The sequence below is a fragment of the Kogia breviceps genome, chromosome 6 (genome assembly GCF_026419965.1).
Source record: "Kogia breviceps isolate mKogBre1 chromosome 6, mKogBre1 haplotype 1, whole genome shotgun sequence".
NCBI lineage: Eukaryota > Metazoa > Chordata > Mammalia > Artiodactyla > Physeteridae > Kogia > Kogia breviceps.
In genome coordinates, this window is record NC_081315.1 from 43,468,719 (window position 1) to 43,481,494 (window position 12,776).

At 35.4% G+C, this 12,776-nt stretch overlaps 1 pseudogene; it reads right to left on the reverse strand.

The window, feature by feature from the left end:
* Nucleotides 1-1,676: 1,676 nt before the first annotated feature.
* LOC131758148 (retinoic acid receptor RXR-gamma pseudogene) overlaps nucleotides 1,677-12,776 on the reverse strand; it is a 52,987-nt pseudogene continuing 41,887 nt past the window's right edge.

Below are 12,776 nucleotides of genomic sequence, written 5' to 3' on the forward strand. Positions count from 1 at the left end.
TATTTCTTTAATTCTATTTATTTTGAGTTTACTTTGCTTTTCTTTTTCTAATACCTTAATTTGGAACCATAGATAATTTATTCTAGGTTATTTTTCTTTCCTAATGTAAACATTTTAAGCTATGAGTGTCCTACCAAGTGTTTCTTTAGCTGATTCAAACAAATATTGATCAGCTGGATTTCAATTGTCATTCAGTTTAAACTATTTTCTAATTTCCTTTCTGATTTCATCTATGATCCAGGAGTGCATTGTTTGACCCATGCATTATATAGATGTATTTTACTAAGTTCTAGATATTTGGGGCAGAGGTCTACATATCTTATTTTACTTTAACTCTCTTTTGGTCACATAATAAAATCTTTATGTATTTTATCTTTTTAAATTTAGAGTACTATTTTATAGTCCAGTATATGGTCAATGTAAATAGCATTCTTTTCCATAGAAAAGAATGTGTGTTGAGTATACATTATATTGAATGTGATAATGTAATAACTAATATTTCTAGTGATGAATAGTGCTAAGATCTCCTATATCTTTAATGATTTATTTGTCTTGTTATTCTATCAGTTGTTGAGAGAGAGATGTTAATATCTCCTATGTTTGTTGAATTGTCTCTTTCTGCAATTCATTCAATTTTTGATTTGTATATTTTGAAGCTATTTTATTTGAGGTGCATATACATTTTGAATTATGTGCTGCTGAAGATTTCTAACTTTTATCATTATAAAATATCCTACTTTATTTCTGGTAATATTATTTGTCTTGAAGTCGATTTTATCTGATGTTAAGACAACTTACTGCTTGTATGGTAAGACTCATTCTATTTCTTTACTTTTAGTCAACCTGTGACTTTATATTTAAAATCTTTTTCTCGTAGGCCACATATCATGCAGTTCTACATTTTAATCTACCTCTGTCAGTCTCTGGTTCTTGGTGCTTAGACCATTAACATTTAATGTAATTATTGTTATGGTTAGATATAGTCTCATGTGGTTGATATAGTCTCATTTATTGCTTGTTTTCTGTTTGTCTCTTCTGATTTTTGGTGCTCTGTTTTACCTTTTACCCCTTCTTTTGGATCACTGTATTTTAAGGTATCTATTAGATTTTTGGCTATATCTCTTTGTATAACTTTTTCTTACTCTAGGAATTTAAATACACATATTCAAGTGTTCACAATTGTCTCAGAATAATGTTGCACTACTTCAATAAAATATAGGATGTTTGCTGCCATTTAAGTCTCTTTATACCCCCATAAGCTTTATCTTATAGTTGTTAAATCTATTACATATTCTGAAAGTCCCATTGGATATTGTTATACTTTTTGCTGTCAATATGTGTTTATATTTTAAAGAAATTAAAACAAAAAATAGTCTACTGTATTTAACTAGGTGTTTGGCATTTCTGGTCTCTCTTCATTCTTAAAGACCCAGGATTCCCTCTGGTATCATTTTCCTTCAGCCTAAAGAAATTTCTTTAACATTTCTCATACAGTAAGTTTGCTAGTGCAAATGCTCTTTTCATTCATTTCAGAATACCTTTCTTTATTCCCTTAATATCTTCATTTCCCTAATGCTCGACTTCTCCAAATATTTTCTTCCCTCTACAATCTGATTATACTTGTTTACATTTATCATCAACAATTATGAGGTAGAGGAGGCTGTAACTGGTGAGGTTCAGGTGATCTGCAGCAGGATCTCCATCTCCATAAGGAAGGTGTCAATGGGCATGTCCCCAGTGAGCTTGAAGAAGAGATGCTCCAGGCATTTCAAGCTGATGGAGCGCAGGACGGGGGGCACAGCAGCAGTTTTGCAAAGCAGCCTGGTTGTTCCAGATACTTCTGCTTGGTATAGGCCTCAAGAATAACATAAACTTCCACAGAACCTCTGGGAGTTTGGACAGACCCTTGGCATCTGGGTTAAATGCACAATGGCTTGCAGAATTTCCAGCTACAACTTATCCATCTGCTTCATTTTGAACACCAGATCAGTCAGAATTCTGTCAAAGATGGAGCCAACCCCAGTGCTATAGACACTGCTCAGGTAGATGTATAAGCCTATGGCCAGAAGGATGCCATACTGCACAGAAACCAAGTAGAAAGAGGAGGCAATCAGTAATCCCTTCTACCCTGCCCAGAACAAAATGATCTGGTCCTCCAACTTGAGGTCAGAGAAGTAGGAAATGTGCCTGGCTCATTCAAAGAGCGAAAACCTGCTTATTAACTTTTTTTTTTTTTTTTTTTTTTTCTGACACAGGGTATTAATTGTGTCTTTAAAACATCATAAACAGGAATCATCCAGCACCTTACTTTTTTGTAGCTGGACAACTTAGGTCTTAATCATCAGCCTGCTGAACATCCTTTTTCAGAAACATAAATACTATCCCCAAATTTTCTGATATCCGTGTTTTTAATTGTTGGGGCTTGCTGAATCAAAGCAGCTGAATCTGATACAAGTTTATTATCGTTTCCTTCAGGAATTAACATATTTTTTCTGGTGCTTGAGATACTGAAGAAGCAATGCCTGGCCTCATCTGAACCCTGTGGATATATTTTCACCCAAGAAATTTGAAATTTTAACAAGAGACCCGTTGTTGTGAATAACCATGCTGATGGGGAAGTGAGTATACACAGTCCTCATCGTGAAACAAGGCCAGTGTAATGCCTTTTGATCATGTTCTGTGCATGACTACAGATAGTGCAAAAGGTAGCCAGTTCCTTTCTATTTCTCTACAATTTGTCAATGCAGAGTCTCTTCTTTTTCTTTCCAAGGAGATTTTTTGTATTTTATCCAAAGATTTAGTTGTAAGCCAAAGAGGCTTCAGTGATTTTATGCAGCCATATCATATGTGTAACTCTAAATAAACCATGTAAGAGTGATGTGGGAATGCAGTGATGAAAGTGTGGGTTTCAAGTATGGGAAAAAGCATGGGCTATTCGGTATGAAAATCTTTATGGAAAAAAATGAAACTTGTGACCCTAACTCACAGCATACATAGAAAATAATTCCACATGGGTCACTGATTTAAATTTAAATACTGTAAGCAATAAAAATTTTAAAATATAATATATGCTATCTTTATAGTCACAGGGTATAAAATATTTTAAAGACACGATGCAACAGTACAAACTGTAAATGAGAAAAAACAATAAATTAGACTACATTATAACAAACAACTATCTAACAAGACTATATGAGCCATTGCCTCATTGAACAAGATAGGCAAAATGTACAACATAATATTGAACAAAAGAAACAAAACACTATGAAATAATTCTATTTATATAAAATTCAAAAACAGGCAAAAGTGATACAGTGTGTAAGAAGATAGGGAAGTGGTTACTGTTCAAAGAAAATATTGACTTAAAGGGGGAATGAGTAGCTTCTTGGGTGCTAGTAAAGCTCTGTTTCTCCATCTGGGGATTGTTGTTATTTTTTTGTTTTTGTATTTGTTTTGCTTTATTGTGTAAGTGTGAAAATCATCAAACTGGTCACTTACTTGTTTCCTATATGAATATTATACTTTGATAAATATTAAAATGAAAAGTAAGGGAATAATACACACAGTTTGGGAATAATAATTAAAATAAAAGGAGGCATTTGATGGTAATTTGGAGAAACACAGAGATGATGCAGTGTTACTGGCAAAGTTCCAATTAAGTTGGATTGTGGATTAAAAGATATTCATTTTATTGCTTATTTTTACCATGTAGATATATGTGTAGCAACTATTTGCACAACTATTAAAAAATAATTAATAATCATATGGTTGCATAATAATGACACAAAAAAGAGAAAGAACCACATGATTGACACAGTGTGGAGTCTCAAAGTATTTGTGAAATAAATGATGAAATATGATTAATTCATTTCAATATGTCTTATATGCTTGCATGAAAATAAATCATATATTATTACTGCATATTTTAATAAACACCCTGATACTATACTACGTATTTTACAATGTTTTGTTTGCTATTTCACACTAAATTCTAAACATCCGTTTTTAATTTTTTGTTGTTGCTACAAATAGATATAGTCATATGGGTGAGTCGTATTTCATTTATCAATCTACTAAAGAGGAAGAGCACAAACAATAATGTGAAAACCTGAAAACCTTCTAGGGTTGACCTTGAGCAACACTGGTCTGAAATGCGGGTCCACTTGCATGCAGATTTATTTTAACTAAATATGTACCACGGGTCCTCAGCTGGTTGGTGTAGAGGGTTGGTGCCCCTAACCCCAGGACTGTTCAAGGGTCAACAGTATATAGATGCCTGTATTGTCCCATTCATGCAAATATGTTTGTGATATTCTAAAGATGAGAATGTGTCAAACAAACTCTTTAAAATGTTTGTCTTTTTTTTTTTAACATCTTTATTGGGGTTTAATTGCTTTACAATGGTATGTTAGTTTCTGCCTTACAACAAAGTGAATCAGTTATACATATACATATGTTCCCATATCTCTTCCCTCTTGTGTATCCCTCCCTTCCACCCTCCCTACCCAAACCCTCTAGGTGGTCACAAACCACCTAGCTGATCTCCCTGTGCCATGCGGCTGCTTCCTACTAGCTATCCAACCCACGTTTGGTAGTGTATATATGTCCATGCCACTCTCTCACTTCATCACAGCTTCCCCTTCCCCTTCCCCATATCCTCAAGTCCATGCACTAGTAGGTCTCTGTTTTATTCCCATCCTACCTCTAGGTTCTTCATGACATTTTTTTTCCTTAGATTCCATATATATGTGTTAGCATATGGTATTTGTTTTTCTCCTTTTGACTTACTTCACTCTGTATGACAGACTCCAAGTCCATCCACCTCACTACAAATAACTCAATTTCGTTTCTATTTATGGCTGAGTAATATTCCACTGTATATATGTGCCACATCTTCTTTGTCCATTCATCTGGTGATGGACACTTAGGTTGCTTCCATGTCCTGGCTATAGTAAATAGAGCTGCAATGAACATTTTGGTACATGACTCTTTTTGAATTATGGTTTTCTCAGGGTATATGCCCAGTAGTGGGATTGCTGGGTCATATGGTAATTCTATTTGTAGTTTTTTAAGGAACCTCCATACTGTTCTCCATAGTGGCTGTATCAATTTACATTCCCACCAGCAGTGCAAGAGTGTTCCATTTTCTCCACACCCTCTCCAGCGTTTATTGTTTCTAGATTTCTTTTTTTGTGTGTGTGGTATGCAGGCCTCTCACTGTTGTGGCCTCTCCCATTGCAGAGCACAAGCTCTGGACGTGCAGGCTCAGCGGCCATGGCTCACGGGCCCAGCCGCTCCGTGGCATGTGGGATCTTCCCAGACCGGGGCACGAACCCATGTCCCCTGCATCGGCAGGCACACTCCCAACCACTGCGCCACCAGGGAAGCCCTAGATTTCTTGATGATGGCCATTCTGACCAGTGTGAGATGATATCTCATTGCAGTTTTGATTTGCATTTCTCTAATGATTAATGATGTTGAGCATTCTTTCATGTGTTTGTTGGCAATCTGTATATCTTCTTTGGAGAAATGTCTATTTAGGTCTTCTGCCCATTTTTGGATTGGGTTGTTTGTTTTTTTGTTATTGAGTGGCATGAGTTGCTTATAAATTTTGGAGATTAATCCTTTGTCAGTTGCTTCATTTGCAAATATTTCCTTCCATTCTGAGGGTTGTCTTTTAGTCTTGTTTATGGTATCCTTTGCTGTGCAAAAGCTTTTAAATTTCATTAGGTCCCATTTGTTTATTTTTGTTTTTATTTCCCTTTCTCTAGGAGGTGTGTCAAAAAGGATCTTGCTGTGATTTATGTCATAGAGTGTTCTGCCTATGTTTTCCTCTAAGAGTTTGATAGTGTCTGGCCTTACATGTAGGTCTTTAACCCATTTTGAGATTATTTTTGTGTATAGTGTTAGGGAGTGTTCTAACTTCATACTTCTAAATGTACCAGTCGAGTTTTCCCAGCACCACTTATTGAAGAGGCTGTCTTTTCCCCATTGCATATTCTTGCCTCCTTTATCAAAGATAAGGAAACCATATGTGTGTCAGGTTTATCTCTGGGCTTTCTATCCTGTTCCATTGATCTATATTTCTGTTCTTGTGCCAGTACCATACTGTCTTGATTACTCTAGCTTTCTAGTATAATCTGAAGTCAGGGAGCCTGATTTCTCCAGCTCCATTTTTCGTTCTCAAGATTGCTTTGGCTATTTGGGGTCTTTTGTGTTTCCCATACAAATTGTGAAATTTTTTGTTCTAGCTTTGTAAAAAATGCCAGTGGTAGTTTGATAGGGATTGCATTGAATCTGTAGATTGCTTTGGGTAGTAGAGTCATTTTCACAATGTTGATTCTTCCAATCCAAGAACATGGTATATCTCTCCATCTATTTGTATCATCTTTAATTTTTTTCATCAGTGTCTTATAATTTTCTGCATACAGGTCTTTTGTCTCCTTAGGTAGGTTTATTCCTAGATATTTTATTCTTTATGTTGCAGTGGTAAATGGGAGTGTTTTCTTAATTTCACTCTCAGATTTTTCATCATTAGTGTATAAGAATGCCAGAGATTTCTGTGCATTAATTTTGTATCCTGCTACTTTACCAAATTCATTGATTAGCTCTAGTATTTTTCTGGTAGCATCCTTAGGATTCTCTATGTATAGTATCATGTCATCTGCAAACAGTGACAGCTTTACTTCTTCTTTTCTGATTTGGATTCGTTGTATTTCTTTTTCTTCTCTGATTGCTGTGGCTAGAACTTCCAAAACTATGTTGAATAAGAGTGGTGAGAGTGGGCAACCTTGTCTTGTTCCTGATCTTAGTGGAAATGGTTTCAGTTTTTCACCATTAAGGACGATGTTGGCTGTGGGTTTGTCATATATGGCCTTTGTTATGTGGAGGAAACTTCCCTCTATGCCTACTTTCTGCAGGGTTTTTATCATGATGGGTGTTGAATTTTGTCAAAAGCTTTCTCTGCGTCTATTGAGATGATCATATGGTTTTCCTCCTTCAGTTTGTTAATATGGTGTATTACGTTGATTGATTTGCATTTATTGAAGAATCCTTGCATTCCTGGAATAAACGCCACTTGATCATGGTGTATGATCCTTTTAATGTGTTGTTGGATTCTGTTTGCTAGTATTTTGTTGAGGATTTTTGCATCTATGTTCATCAGTGATATTGGCCTGTAGTTTTCTTTCTTTGTGACGTCTTTGTCTGGTTTTGGTATCAGGGTGATGGTGGCCTCATAGAATGAGTTTGGGAGTGTTCCTCCCTCTGCTATCTTTTGGAAAAGTTTGAGAAGGATAAGTGTTAGCTCTTCTCTAAATGTTTGATAGAATTCACCTGTGAAGCCATCTAGTCCTGGGCTTTTGTTTGTTGGAAGATTTTAATCTCAGTGTCAATTTCAGTGCTTGTGGTCTGTTTATATTTTCTATTTCTTCCTGGGTCAGTCTCAGCAGGTTGTGCATTTCTAAGAATTTGTCCGTTTCTTCAAGGTTGTCCATTTTATCGGCATACAGTTGCTTGTAGTAATCTCTCCTAATCTTTTGTATTTCTGCAGTGTTCGTTGTTACTTCTCCTTTTTCATTTCTAATTCTATTAATATGAATCTTCTCCCTTTTGTTCTTGATGAGTATGGTTAATGGTATATCCAGCTTTCTTCTGATTTCCATTTGCATGGAATATCTTTTTCCATCCCCTCACTTTCAGTCTGTATGTGTCCCTAGTTCTGAAGTGGGTCTCTTGTAGACAGCATATATATGGGTCTTGTTCTTGTATCCATTTAGCCAGTCTGTGTCTTTTGGTGGGAGCATTTAATCCATTTACACTTAAGGTAATTATCGATATGTATATTCCTATTACCATTTACTTAATTGTTTCAAGTTTGTTCTTGTAGGTCTTTTCCTTCTCTTGTGTTTCTTGCCTAGAGAAGTTCCTTTAGCATTTGTTGTAAAGCTGGTTTGGTGGTGCTGAACTCTCTCAACTTTTGCTTGTCTGTAAAGCTTTTAATTTCTCCATCAAATCTGGATGAGATATTTGCTGGGTAGAGTAATCTTGGTTGTAGATTTTTCTCCTTCATCACTTTAAATATGTCCTGCCACTCCCTTCTGGCTTGCATAGTTTCTGCTGAAAGTTCAGCTGTTAACCTTATGGGGATTCCCTTGTGTGTTATTTGTTGTTTTTCCCTTGCTGCTTTTAATATATTTTCTTTGTATTTAATTTTTGATAGTTTGATTAATATGTGTCTTGGTGTGTTTCTCCTTGTATTTATCCTGTATGGGACTCTCTGTGCTTCCTGGACTTGATTAACTATTTCCTTTCCCATATTAGGGAAGTTTTCAACTATAATCTCTTCAAATATTTTCTCAGTCCCTTTCTTTTTCTCTTCTTCTTCTGGGACCCCTATAATTCGAATTTTGGTGCATTTAATGTTGTCCCAGAGGTCTCTGAGACTGTCCTCAGTTCTTTTCATTCTTTTTTCTTTATTCTGTTCTGCAGTAGTTATTTCCACTATTTTATCTTCCAGGTCACTTATCCATTCTTCTGCCTCAGTTATTCTGCTATTGATCCCATCTAGAGTATTTTTAATTTCATTTATTGTGTTGCTTATCTTTGCTTGCTTCCTCTTTATTTCTTCTAGGTCCTTGTTAAATGTTTCTTGCATTTTGTCTATTCTATTTCCATGATTTTGGATCATCTTTATTATCATTATTTTGAATTCTTTTTCAGTTAGACTCCCTATTTCTTCTTCATTTGTTAGGTCTGGTGGGTTTTTACCTTGCTCTTTCATCTGCTGTGTGTTTTTCTGTCTTTTCATTTTGCTTACTGTGTTTGGGGGTCTCCTTTTTGCAGGCTGCAGGTTTGTAGTTCCTGTTGTTTTTGGTGTCTGTCCCCAGTGGTTAAGGTTGGTTCAGTGGGTTGAGTAGGTTTCCTGGTTGGGGGGACTAGTGCCTGTTTTCTGGTGGATGAGGCTGGATCTTGTCTTTCTGGTGGGGAGGTCCACGTCTGATGGTGTGTTTTGGGCTATCTGTAGCCTTATTATGATTTTAGGCAGCCTCTCTTCTAATGGATGGAGCTGTAGTCTTGTCTTGCTAGTTGTTGGGCATAGGGTGTCCAGCACTGTAGCTTGCTGGTTGTTGAGAGAAGGTGGGTCTTGGTGTTGAGATGGAGATCTCTGGGAGATTTTTGCCATTTGATATTACGTGGAGCTGGGAGGTCTCTTGTTGGACCAGGTCCTAAAGTTGGTTCTCCCACCTCAGAGACACAGCCCTGACGCCTGGCTGGAGCACCAAGAGCCTTTAATCCACACGGCAAATTTCAGGCACCATTCTTCAGTATGTTTCATAGGCATGTTCAGGAAACATAGCAGTGATTAACACAAATGAATATACCCTCTCTCGAGCTTTCATGCTGCCCTTGTCTCAAAGCTCCCACCCCTGCTCCTCAGGTCGGGTCCCCATCTAAAATGTTTGTCTTTTAATAAATGATTCAAAAGGATGTAGAAATTGAGTTCACATTCCATCAACAGCATATAAAGAGATTTGTTTCTCCATGACAATCATAATTTTGTCCTTGTTTATCTTTGCTCATCCATATAAGATTGACAAAAATAATTAAGACTGTTGTTGGCATTGAGAAAAGAAAGTTCTTTTATATGACTCTTGATGAAATGTGAACATATATATTTGTATAGAGAAATATAAATAGATAGATGGAGAAGGTACTTTTTGAAATCTATTTTTAACTTCTTTATTAGTGAGGTTGATCATTTATTTTATAATTCATTTCATTTTTTACTCTCATTTATTTGGGATGTTCCTTTAACTGATTTATTACTGTTTATTTTATAATGAAAAGAATGTGCACATTATCTCTTTTAACCATAGAACTAGATTTTGAATTTATCTTCCATAATTTTTTGTGATGATTTTATTTCAACATAAGGCTCTTTTGGAATTTGTGTCACTTTTCCACAATGAATATTCAATCATAATTTATTTAGTAACTGCTTTTTTTGTTTAAAATTTTGAGTTAGCCAGAATTATTTCTGATATAGAGACAGAGAAATCCAGCTTCATTTTATTCTTCAAATGGCTAGCCAGCTAAAAATAGGTATTTATTAGACTTTAATTTAATTTTCACTAATTTCAAAGGTTTACCATATATTAAATGTATATATTTAAAATTCAAAATCTTCATTTTAAGATATGCATGATTATGCAATTCTTATTTACATTGTAGTTATAGCAAAATTTAAGCCATTTAAGGTAAAAAAATTGAGCCTATTTTGAAAAGTATATAGTTGTATATCATTGTATTCAATACATTCTTCCATTTCTCCAACCTAAATCCTCCTGCACTTTGAAAATCTTCACTTGTGCATAAATAGTTTTGGTAACAACACACAAACATCTAATGCTGGAAAGGGAACAACAGATTTATAACAAATTTTGTAGATGCTCAGAAAACATAATTTTTTAGCCTTATTTTTTGATTTACTTTTTATATGTGATATATCTATGGAGGAAACAAAACTCTTCAGTAACACAAATATAGGATCTTTATTCTTACATACGCTTTTTCATCTGATACCTGAAAACAGTCTTGAATTCATTTCAGGAAATGTTTAAGGAAATCTAGCCAACGACACATATTCACAAACGTAAAAATCAGCTTGAAATCTTGTGTTCTTGTCATGTAAAAATTATTTTTTTCTTCTGCTTTTCATGGTAGTCAGTTTGTAACAAACTTGTATATTAGGAAACAGGGAAAGTACTGAAGATTATAAAGTATGTATCAGTAAATGGGTTGAAAATGTTTTTTGACTGAACCTCTCTTTATAAATACGAGTTGGGATTTCAGTAAGGGCATATTGCAAATGCCACCCAGTACATTCAGCAAATGTTACCTTCTATCACAGAAGACAGGCTCCAAATGTGATTTGAGTAAAAAGGAACTATGAGGGAATAGCTTGTAAATGACACTTTAGCTTTTCAGTCTTGATTGATTTCAATACTGAATTTGAGAATATAGCTGCAGTTGTAAATAAAATTTACTCCTACTTTTATATAACTGTTAAGTGTTTTCTTTAACATTAAGGAAATTATTGCTTCTTCCACTAAAGTCTGTATTTCACTTTTGTACTGTAATAGATTTTAAAACTTTGGATAAGCAGCCTTGAAATCCTGACTGTTCCTGTGAGCATTCCTTGTATTTCCATAAAATTAACTTTGCAATGAAACTTCTTCAAGAATCCTTTAGCAGGAGATTCTCCCACCTTTTCTGGATCTATGTGCTCTTAATACTGTTGCTCACTGCCCTTGCCATCAAAGATACAGAGATAGGAAAATCCTTTAAAGTTTTCTTTTGCATTTGTTCCTCTGCCCCATTACTGAGTCTTTGTATTGACAAAGGATCATATCTACAAAATCTATGCAAGAATAAAGTTTTAAAATGACAATTCATATTAAAAAAATAGTGATTCAGTGAAAAACAAACCAAATTATTCTAAGCCATATTCTTTATACCCAGCATAAAATCAGATCTATCTCCACAGATCATCCTCATTTATGATTTTTCTCATTCACATTCTGCTATCACAGCACTCAGTTAGAGAAAACAAATTGTGATTATTATTTTTTAAATTCCACTAAGAGTTAGGATAACTTAGAAACTTTGGATTACTCTAACTTTTAGTAATGAAGCAATGTCCTTGGCCATCCTTAGGTAAATAAATTAAGATCAACATCTTGAGAGTCACATAATACAAGGTTCTGTACAACAGATGGCTTGGTAATGGTCCAGGGATACCACTCAAGGGACATAATCAGGTAGCTTAATATGCATGTCTCAGAAAAATCTTTAAGCATCTTATTCATATAATCAACCACCATAATCCTACTTTTAATAATTGGTTGTTGTTGCTTAGGGGTTGCTTTCAGCCCCTTGAGGCTGCTCTATGATCCTTGAACATGGCCCCTTCCATCTTTGAAACCAGCAAAGATGTCTGAAATCTTTTTTTTTTTCCTTTGAATATCTTTGACTTCCCATTCTGCTACTAGATAGAGAAGTTTCTCTGCTTTTAAAGGGTTCATATAACTAGATTAGACCCACTAGGATAATTTCCATTTTGATTATCTCAAAGTCATCTGATTAGAAACCTTAATTACATCTGCAAAATCCATTTTCCTCTGTAATGACATAATCATGGGCAAGATATCTCTATACTTATGGTCATGGGGATTAAAGAGAAAAATATTGAGGGACAATTTTAGAGTTTGCCAACCACAGGAGTTGATCTTCCATCCCCTACTTGGTGTAAAGAGGCAATGCTCTAATTCTACTACTAGGGTAATGTCAGTGTACCTAAACAGGGAGTAGGTCTTCAATCCCCTGTACAGAAGAAGCAATTAGGCAATGCTCTAATTCACCTACTATGGAAATTTCATGAAGGTCCAGCAGGGAGCTGAGCCACCAACCATAGTCAGCAGCAATAATACCTAACAATGTGGTAGAATGTAGGTTAGTTAGCACTCCAGTTATCATGTCTCAGTACCAGCAAGACCTAATGAGGAGCGGAGCCTTCACTCCCATCCAGCAGCAATAAGACTGAATGAGGCTGAGTGAGGCAAGTTTACTCAGCACTCTGATCTCTCCCACCCTACCTTGGTGTCAACAAGAACCAATGAGGAGCTGAACCTTCACTCTCATCTAACTCCAAGGTATCCTAAACAGGACAACTGCCTACTAAAAAAGATTATATGGAATCCAGAGTCTCACAACGT